The following is a 10637-nucleotide window of genomic DNA, read 5'->3' on the forward strand; positions in this document are numbered from 1 at the left end:
GGCACTGAATCAAATGCTTTACTCAAGTCCAGTAGGTGAGACCTGCTGTGCTTCCTCTGCCAAAGAGATTGGGTTATCACGTCTAAGAAATATAATTGCTTAGTTTGGCATGATCTGGTTTTGAAAGACTCATCTTGCATCTTATCCTGTTTCCCAGCTACTCATTACATGCAATTTGTAATTATTCATTCCTCTAAATTTGTTCTAAAGGTCTTAACACGCAGTTGGCAGGTATCTGGTGAGGACATGTTCCACACACTTTCTCATAAATCAGATACGGGATTTTTGCCTGACAGATCTAAATAATATGCTATGCCTACTTGTGCTTTCATCAGCTTTTAACATGGACTATTTTTAACTCTTATCAGTCAAATGAGTGCTCGCTCCTGAAGGTCTATGCAGATTCACTGACCTTATTCAGTACGGGCTTTATGTGTTTTCACATACTTTCTACTTTAGTTTTCAGGTTGTGCACTGTGTGAATGCGTTATGCCTTCAGGCTCTGGGGAGAACGTGTTGTAAAATTTGCAGGGAGTTGCTTGGCTGACTGTAGAATATGAAATTAGTGTTTGAAAGGGGAGAGCAAACCAACCAGGGTAAATGCAGTGTTCTCCTTGGAGTCATTCAGGTTCTTTGAGAGCTGCAGTGTTGCAGGAGCAACTCAGTGTCAGGGGAACACAGGAATTTGTTTTCATCAGAGAGGAGCTTTCCCTGCCAAGCTGGCAGCAGCTAGAGGTGAAGCCTTAACAGGGAAGCACTTTCATAGTTTCTGTGCTAGGAGAGGAGTCCGCCCTCAGTGACTGAGTGACAGAATAGGGACCTTCACCTTCTGATCCTTTTGCATCTCCTTTCTTCCATGTTTTGTGTTGTTGTTGTTTGGTTGGTTTGTTTTGTTCTGGGTTTTTTTAGGGTTTTTTTTGTGTTTGTTTCCCTTCCACCTCCTCCCCCTCCCCCCACCCCTCCTCCCCGTGTTTAGGGAACACTTGTCGTTTTGGAACTACGGTTATGTTCTTCACGGTGTTCTTCACAAGCTCTCCAAACATATCTTTTTTAATTACCAAGATACTGGATGGCAGTGAACACATGTATCCCTGAGGATTTGCACGTTGCAAGGGCAGAATTCACAAGGTGAGAAAAACAAGTATTGTGTAACACTCAGTTTTCCAGCACAGCAAAGCTGAAGTTTCCTTCAATCCTCGAGCTGTTTCCCACAGCCATTCTGAGGATCACCACCACAGCCTGCTCCAAGTTCTGGGAGATTCTGGAGGAAGTTCATTTCTAGCTTTCACCCTGCATCAAGCCTCTGTATTTCATGGATCTATCATCTAGCGGGCTCTCTACCAGTTAGCTGATCCACTGTAGTTCATCCATCACAGCGGGAGAGAGATTCCCTGAGGTTAAGCATCCGATTTAACAATCCTGGTGGAGCACAGCCCAAGATAAGAGTCAGAGGGGAAGCTGATGGCTGGCATAGAGATAGTGTTTGCACTTCTGCAAGTGGTCCTGGTGTTGGAGGGTGTGTTCCCCACTCACGTGAGGAAGTAGCAAAGAAAATATCTATTTGAAAGGGTGAAGTGGAAGTCAGTGAGATGAGCCTTGGAATTGTTTGCGAGAATGGGGCCTTTGAATGTTCTCTCTGTACAGGATACAGGCACTAATAGCCTGGGAAAAGACAGCCATTGTCCTGCAGATTTAGAAGTACACCAAAACACTTTATGCCTCTCAAATTCTATTTCAAATTCCCTGCAAGCAGGCTACAATTTCATTGCCATGGGTATTTATGGGACAGTTAAAGCACAATAATTCCTGCTTTGAAGGGTGTTGTCTACTGGTACTTGAGATATTGCTGTCAAATATCCAGTCTGATCCACTTCTCACGCTGTCAGGTACATAATGTAGATGTCTGTCATCATGAACCAGTTCATTTGACACAGTCTCCCACAGCATCCTGACAGCTAAACTGAGGGAGTGTGGTCTGGACGATCGAGTAGTGAGGTGGACTGCGAACTGGCTGAAGGGAAGAAGCCAGAGAGTCGTGGTCAATGGGGCAGAGTCCAGTTGGAGGTCTGTATCTAGTGCAGTGCCTCAGGGGTCAGTACTGGGGCCTGTATTCTATATATTCATCAACGATTTGGACGAGGGAATAGAGTGCAATATCAGCAAGTTTGCTGAGGACACCAAGCTGGGAGCAGTGGCTGACACACCAGAAGGCTGTGCTGCCATCCAGCGAGACCTGGACAGGCTGGAGAGTTCGGCAGGGAAAAATTTAATGAAATATAATAAGGGCAAGTGTAGAGTATTGCATCTGGGTAGGAACAACTCCAGGTTCCAGTATAAGTTGGAGAATGACCTATTAGAGAGCAGCGTAGGGGAAAGGGGCCTGTGTGTCCTGGTGGACAGCAGGATGACCATGAGCCAGCACTGTGCCCTTGTGGCCAAGAAGGCCAATGGCATCCTGGGGTGTATTAGAAGGGGGGTGGTTAGTAGGTCGAGAGAGGTTCTCCTTCCCCTCTACTCTGCCTTGGTGAGACCACATCTGGAATATTGTGTCCAATTCTGGGCCCCTCAGTTCAAGAAGGACAGGGAACTGCTGGAGAGAGTCCAGCGTAGGGCAACGAAGATGATGAAGGGAGTGGAGCATCTCCCTTATGAGGAAAGGCTGAGGGAGCTTGGGTCTTTAGTTTGGAGAAGCGGAGACTGAGAGGTGGCCTCTTTAATGTTTAAAAATATATAAAGGGTGAGTGTCACGAGGATGGAGCCAGGCTCTTCTCAGTGACAAACAACAATAGGACAAGGGGTAATGGGTTCAAACCGGAACACAAGAGGTTCCACTTATATTTGAGAAGGAACTTCTTCTCAGTGAGGGTGCCAGAGCACTGGAACAGGCTGCCCAGGGGGGTTGTGGAGTCTCCTACTCTGGAGACATTCAAAACCCGCCTGGACACATTCCTGTGTAACCTCATCTGGGTGTTCCTGCTCTGGCAGGGGGATTGGACTAGATGATCTTTCGAGGTCCCTTCCAATCCCTAACATTCTTTGATTCTGTGTGATTCTAGTGAGACCAGTCTCTTGAAGGTGTTCAAGTTGCTGACTTGCAATGTTGCTACTTTAGTCATTATTGTGTTTCCTCAGGTTCACCATCGTTTCTTTCTTCTTCATGTTGAAACAAGGCTTGTTGAAGGACCTGGTTATCTGGCACTCTCAAAACATGGTCAAGGTCAACCTGTTTTCTCTGTTTGTACAGCTGTGGGTGATCACACAGGCTCTGAAATCTCAGCATTCCTTTTGCTCTCTGGCTGCTTTCTGATCACTGTCCCCTGCAGGCATCCGCACTGAAAGCACTTTGATTTCTGGGGAATAGACATGTTCTTCCAAGACTTCAACTTGTACAGGTGTATGTGTAATGTATTTTTAATAACAGTGGCTCAAAAGAGCTTACAGGGAAGCTTAGCATTGATGCTGATGACTTCCATATGAGATGTATACTTCTCATGGAAACAGAGAAAATATTCTACTCATTTTGATACCATATACATAGACTGGTGATTAGAGATGTGCACATCATGTATAGGTATCCTGCAAAGCCCCCTGCTCCAAGCTTACTCTATTTTGTGTGTTACTCTTACATAGCCCATGGTAAATTTAGGAGTGATTAATAAAGGCATTTAGCATTAAAAAGGCATTAGGATTAATGTTTTGGTTATTACAGTTTTCTAAACAAGTATTGATTATCTGGAATCTGTTGATATAAATAGATTTTCATGGAGGACAGGAAAATATAAACTTAGTGCTAACTTTTAAAATGTGAAGTTATAAATGTATATCAAACCTCTATTAATTTGCTCTCGAGCGCCTTTGCACTGTGACAGAACTATAAAATGATCAGTCTGTAATGAGCGCAGTTTTATTATTATTTCATTTTTCCTGGTCAGAGCTGATCACACAGCACAGCAGTCAGGGAGAGGAGGGCCAGAATTTTGGAAATACATGATCGAGTAGCAGACTATGACCAGGTCACAGCATTGGCATGTGTACAGTAGCATGGAGGTTTTCAGTCTTATTGCCCTCAACATCTTCAGGGTCATCACCCATGACACAAAATTACAGTCTTAGACTAATATCTGTTGACAATGTCTCCAGCTCATTTTCAATGGACTAATGTCTGTAGCAGTACTGTACTTCATCTACTTGTCTTTAATTCTTTGTTTTGATGCAACTCTGTATAGGAAGAGAATTACCCTCCCCTGCAGTCCAACATAAACCTGGTTTCTGTGCCTGGGCTAACACATCTTTGCCTTTCTCCACAGTATGAGAAGACCCATGGGGCCCCTCATGGCACAGAGGGAGAGAATAAAGTCTTTTGTTGCAATACCGAGACATTGTTCCTAGAGCACCTGGGTACAAAAAGGCAGAACTAGCTCTGTATCAGCATTTAAACAATGAGGTGAAACCTAGTCAGTACTGGTCACCATGACCCTGTGGAGCAGAAGAAACTTGAATGAAAGTAGCAGGTAGGTGTGGGAAGGTATAAAGCCATGTGGGAAGATAGGTGGAAGACAACCAACACACTTTGAAGCAAAGGCTTCTTCAACACAAATCCGTAACTGGTACCCCCTGCTCCTGACTTCTGGTAATATGGTCAGCATAATTAAAGCCGTTTGATAAGGCAAATGGCAATTCTCTGTCACCAAGCTGGCCATGTATCAGTCCCCTTTCCCCTTGTCATAAGGCCCTGAAGGTCCTGGGCACCAGGCAGATTTCTTGCCCCCCTCCCTATCAGCCCCAAGGTTCCTGGGTGCTGGGCCAACTGCTCCTTTCCTTACCGACCTTGAAGGTCCCAGGCACCTGACCAGCCAGGTTGTGATGACCCTGTCACAGAACAGGGAAACGTGGCAGCACACAGAGTGCTGTCTGGAAAATCAAGCCATTATAAGTGGGACTTGGATCAGAACTGCTGCTGGATGGCAAAACCCATCATCTCCTGGTGGCCAGGGATGCCTCCACCGTCATCTGCTTCCTCCAAGGACTGGATGACTCATATTCTTTTATGCATTTCAAGTCTAGGTTATGATTATTTTATGGATAATGCAAGCCAAGTATTAAGAGTTGACCCAATCTGCACAGGGTCTAGCTAAGCTAAGCCATGCTATAAATTCTGTGCTGTGCTGCTTATAAAATTATGGTACACTGGTTATGATTATAATAATCCTGTGCTACTCTGATCATAAAATTCTATGCTATTCTGATCATAAAATTCTGGTAAAAAAAAAAAATAAAGCTTTCATTGTAACTACAACTTAGTGCTATCATCATTCTGCCCAGGATCTCCATAGTGGTGGGTGGCAAAACCCCTTCACATAAAATCTCCTGGCTCAGCTGGGAATAAATCATCTCAAAGTCATCTCATACAAATAGTTGGCGTAGATGTAGCTATTTTTGGAGCAAGGGAACCAGATTTGCTCCAGTATAAGTATATCAAATAGATCATCCTCCAGTCTAATAAAAAGGGATAAATGGCTCTTCATCTCTGCATTGGGGAAGGGGTCTACTAAGTGGACTGGTCAACCACAGAGCAGACAGAGCCTGACAAAGTCAAAGAAGGTCCCTGAGACCAGCAGAGTGCGTGCTCAGGGAAGCACTTGTTAATCTCCATTTTTTTCCCCAAGTCACCATAGCCTTTACGCATGCATCAGCTGTTAATGTTGCAGAAGCCAGAAGCTTTTGCACTGAAGCGGGTAGGAGGAATGGGTATTTAGTTTGTTTCTTTATCCTGCAGAACAAGGGAAGGTTCTCGTTTGGTTTTGGAGTCTGTCAGTGGGAGTGGTTAATATGAGGCACGCACGATAGCTTATGGGAAGAAGGTTCCCCTAACCTGTCATTTCTTGTGTGGGTGTGTTTTGCCCTGGAGCAACCTTAACTGCTTTTTAACAGAACTTTTTGGTGGGAATTGTTAGGAAAGCATTTCTCTAACTACCTGATCCTTGCTGTGTTTTTGGCCCTACCTATACCACAACATAAAATATTCTGTACATTGGGAATTCTCAAGGCTTGATAGTCATCTCAATGGTACCCAATTTAAACAGAATTATTCCTGATTTACATGGGCACGAATGAGGGTTTTCCATACATAATGTAATATTTTGCCTCTCTCAGATGTAGACACAAACACCGTTCTCAGACTCCTTCTTATAGAGGGTTAACTGCAGATGAATCTGATAAACTCTTTTGCCAAGAGCCATTATCTCAAAAATTCAGTATTGAAGAAGACCAAGAGGGTGAAGGAGAATCTGTATTTGGCACTGATTATCCAGGGGGTACTGAGGGCCCTAGGTACTGAAGAGCACCTGAGACTCTTCAAGGTTGGTAGGGGTCAGAGACCTATGTAAGTATAAAAAAAAATGCAGATTCTGCTGTTATGTGATTGGATATACCATTTCTGAGGAGAACTGCACCTTCAGGCTCTCTCACTTTTGTGACTCACATAGCTGAAGGAAATGTTTTGGACTTGCTTTGTTTGCAGCTCTTACTACATCAGCATCTTTCCCTAAACTACAACAAACCATAACATTAGCCCACACCTTTTTTATGTCCTGCCACTATGGTAGAAAAGCCCAGCATTTAATCAAGTGGGCCAAACCAAAGCATCTACTAAAAAACATATATATATATATAAAAGAGTGAGTGTAACACTTCAGTTATAATTTGCAAGGGGCTCAGGCACAGAGAGGGGGAGAAACGTTAGTCTCTGCACTTTGATTCTACTGCATTAAGGGTGTTGGTGTTGATGTATTAATAGATGCAGAATAAAGATATTCTCACCTTGAATTCCTCCAAAGCAATTCTTTCATGTGGTTGCCTCAGTAGAATTAAATTGTTATGAAATAGCCAGCACACCCACCCAGACATAAGCCAGGCACTAACTGTTCATGTTTAGAAACAAACTTTCCCCATGGGTACATTATTCATAGCCGGTCACTTGCCAGTTTTCCCTTGGAAGATATAAACTAAACATTAGGAATAAATGTCTCTCATTTTTTCTTTTTCCCCAGCTGGATGTTGCAGGAAACCTTTAGGTTCTCCCAATCCTCCTCTTTGCCACTCACTTATTTACAAGTCAACTAAATCGATGGTGCATTCCCAAAATCTTCCTGCTGATCCACTCAAAGGCTGCACCATGGTGGATTAGTACTTGGGAGGATCCTGCTACTTCCAAGAGAAATCCCAGATTCAACTGGCTGAAAAACATTTGCAGCTTTCAAACATTATTCCAGGAGAAGAGGAAATCATCCTCCCAATCCATCCTGCCAAAAGACTATGGGCATCTCCGTTGCCTGAGAAACATAACAGGTTGTTGTTATAACAACTTGAGAACAGCTGACCTCCTGCTTCCTTTCATCAACCAGCTGCAAAACTCCTTGGTCATGTAACAGGCTCGAATTGAACATCTGACCCCAGTTTATGCAATTCCCCTGTGACCATTTCGTAAGCTTTTTGTCACTTCACTTCACTCAATTGTTTGTTGAAAGCATTCACAGTTATATTGGCTAATGTGTTTCAGTATGACAGATAGCCCCATGGTTAAGCCCTCTGTCGCCACAGCAACTTCACAACCTTGCTCGAAGAGTACATCATGTCATGAGATAAAACGAAAACCAAAAGGATATGTCGAGGTAATTCCAGCTCTAACTACCCATAGTGCTACTGCTTTAGCAGAGGCTTCAGGAGACATTCCCAGGCTTGGTATTTAAACACGGGATGGCATCACAAAGATAGCATTTATCGCTAAAGCTGTGCCAGCTGTACAGGTCCATGAAGAGCACACCATGAGCTCTGCTAGTGAACCCAAGGACCTTAAACAGCTTCCAAAGAGCTACATTGAAATGACTGAGGGCATGAAGATATGGTGATTTAATGTGCCTGCCAAATCACTTGGGCCCTAGCTCTGTGCAGCTCCTTTACTTGAAGCTGTAGGTGTTGAAGCAGCTTGCTTCAGTGTGGTCCTTGAGTTGTACTGCCACCACTCCTGTGTCTGCCCTTCACAGTGCTCAGTTGGTATCAGACTCTGATTTTCCAGAGAAGATTCATTCCCCACCCCCTTGAGCATCATTTCAAGGTGGTTTCTGCTGACAACACTGCAGCAGAGCAAAAGCCTCACTAAGGAATATTGTGTAGGAGTGTTATTAAAGCAGGTCATTGCCCAAAGCAGCAGACCTGAGGGATAAAATGAATGAGGAGGTTCCTGCTTCCTACAATGGTTGTTTTCAGTTGGTTTGCCCACTCAGGCACAGATCATATCTGGTGCACCTACTCATGCTGTGTCCTCACAACAGTGAGTCTTAAAAACCACTTTTTTCCGTATGAAAGCTGAGTTGCCAACCTTGTCTTAGGATCTGGAGCACAATCATATGCAACCCATATGCAACACCGCAGTGTGATCTTGAGTCTCCGAGAAAACCTCACTGATTTGTCATTAGTTTGGATTTTTTGCCCTATCATAAATCCTTGCACCTCCTTTCTGTTACAATTTTGTCCCTCAAAATGTTGCTATTCCTCCTCCACACTTATGCAGGTGCTGGTACCATTCTCTTCAGGCATAAAGAAAACATAATTGGAAGGGGAGGGGGAAAAGTATAATTACCAGCTTTAAGAAAGGAAAAGATACTGCAAATAACCTGTTGCAAAATAAGTTTAACACTGCCACATTTAAATGGATTATCTCAGAAAAAAAAAAAAACAAACCAACCAACCACAAACAAACACAACAACAAAAACACACACATACAAAAACACACACATACAAAAACACACACACAAAAAACCCAAACCCACAAACAAACACCACAGTTCTTATTCATGACAACATTTCCAGGATGTCAAGCAAGCTGTTGAGAGTCTCTGGGCAAGTGCAGAGTGTCTCTGAAACCAAGAGAAATCAGGGAAAGAGCACACCTTCACTCCCCACCATCAGCTGAAATTTCTCTACTGCTGGGAAACATTCGAGTGCCAGCACTCTTTCCACTACCCTGCAAAATCAACATAACCGAAATCACTCTGCTTTTTGTTCTAATAGCTGCCAAGAACAAGGAAATAGCAGTTAAAAAAAAAAGTATGTGTTTCCAAAAGCAGTTTTGTACATCTTCTAAAACAAAAGCCTGTGCTTAAATGTGTGCAGTGGTAACACTGGCATAAATCATTTCATGTTCTGATTTTGCTACATAGAAAGCTGTAAGCTCCTGTGCAGCTGGCAGGGCAGCAAGCAAGCTGTTGCACAACTCAATATGTAGATCAGACCCAAGGAAGTTCTGCCGGGATCCTCTTTGTACTCTGTTTTTCAAATGTGATTAACATCTGTTCTCTTTGATTAGGAAATTGGAGAGAGACTTTATGTTATGCTTCTGAGTAATTTTGAACACTACACAAAAGAGTCACATGTTCTAGATATTTGGAAATACCAGGTTTTAGCAAGTCTTGCTTGGCTGCCCACAGACTGTTTAAAGCTCCTTGTCAAAGCTTTTCTCCTCTACTATCTGACTTAGATGATTTATTGTCCTCCTGAATCTGTTGACAGACTCACCTGATATTCAAGTTTGCTATTAGCTGTATTTGTTTATTTGTGAAACACAAAGGCCTGAGCCAGGAGTGGTGTCCTTACTCTGTGAGAACCCCCAAAGGCTGAGTTCTGCAAGAACTCCCAAAGGCTGAGCTCTGCTAATGCTGAACTCAGAAGCATTTGCATCTCACAGCTGGGCTTATCTGGTTTCTCATAAGGTGCAAGTTCCACCCAAATTTTTTTCCCTAGTCAGGATGTTTATAATCACTCCTAGAGGCTCTTTCCCTCTGTCAAATCAGATTGACCAATTGACCGACAGATTAAAAAATTATTAAGGGTGGGGAGGAAGGACAGACACACACGCACACCCACACACAAAGCCTGTGAGCACTCTGCCTTTGTACTCATATGGGCTTTGTTTCCTTGGGAATCCAGCTACTAAAACAGGCAGCAGCTGTGACAAGAAATGAAATCTAGTAGCAGAGCAATGAGATTGATGATTTGCAAGCCTTTTCATTTTGGCAACACCCATCCATTTTTCTAACATGTTAGAGGAACACATCAGGATGTGTGTGTAGTAAAGAAAAGCATGAACAAAGTACCAGGGCAAAGGTGCATTTTGTAGCCCACCACTGAAAGAACTGAAGTGCCAAGTGTGCACAGAGATACCGCGTACATCTGTCTCCCTTGTGCTCAATCTTGTGATGTCTCCTATGAATACTCACACTAAATCTCTAGCAGAGGAAACACTGTTTTTATCAGGCCTAACAAAACATAGGATGCAAATAATGTGAGTTCAGGAGTCGGTGGTCCCAGACCAGGTCAGACTAACAATCCACAGTCCCTTGACACCCCCCTCTCCCAGCCCTGAGGCCAGGGACCTCTAGTCTCCTGCCGCGGCCACTGCCTCCCCTCTGGCAGCAGCTATATCTGCTGCTTCTCGCATTTCTTTTCCGAGTGTCAGGTGGCTTCCCTATCAGATTTTTCCAGTGTGCAGTTAAGTGTCTCCAGTTTCCAGGTCCTGTCTTGCTGTCAGTTCCTGCCCTCTCTGGCCTCCCGGGGCCGCTGCACCTCGTGGCAGAGGCTG

This window comes from Columba livia, chromosome 3 (assembly GCF_036013475.1).
Source record: "Columba livia isolate bColLiv1 breed racing homer chromosome 3, bColLiv1.pat.W.v2, whole genome shotgun sequence".
Taxonomy (NCBI): Eukaryota; Metazoa; Chordata; class Aves; order Columbiformes; family Columbidae; genus Columba; species Columba livia.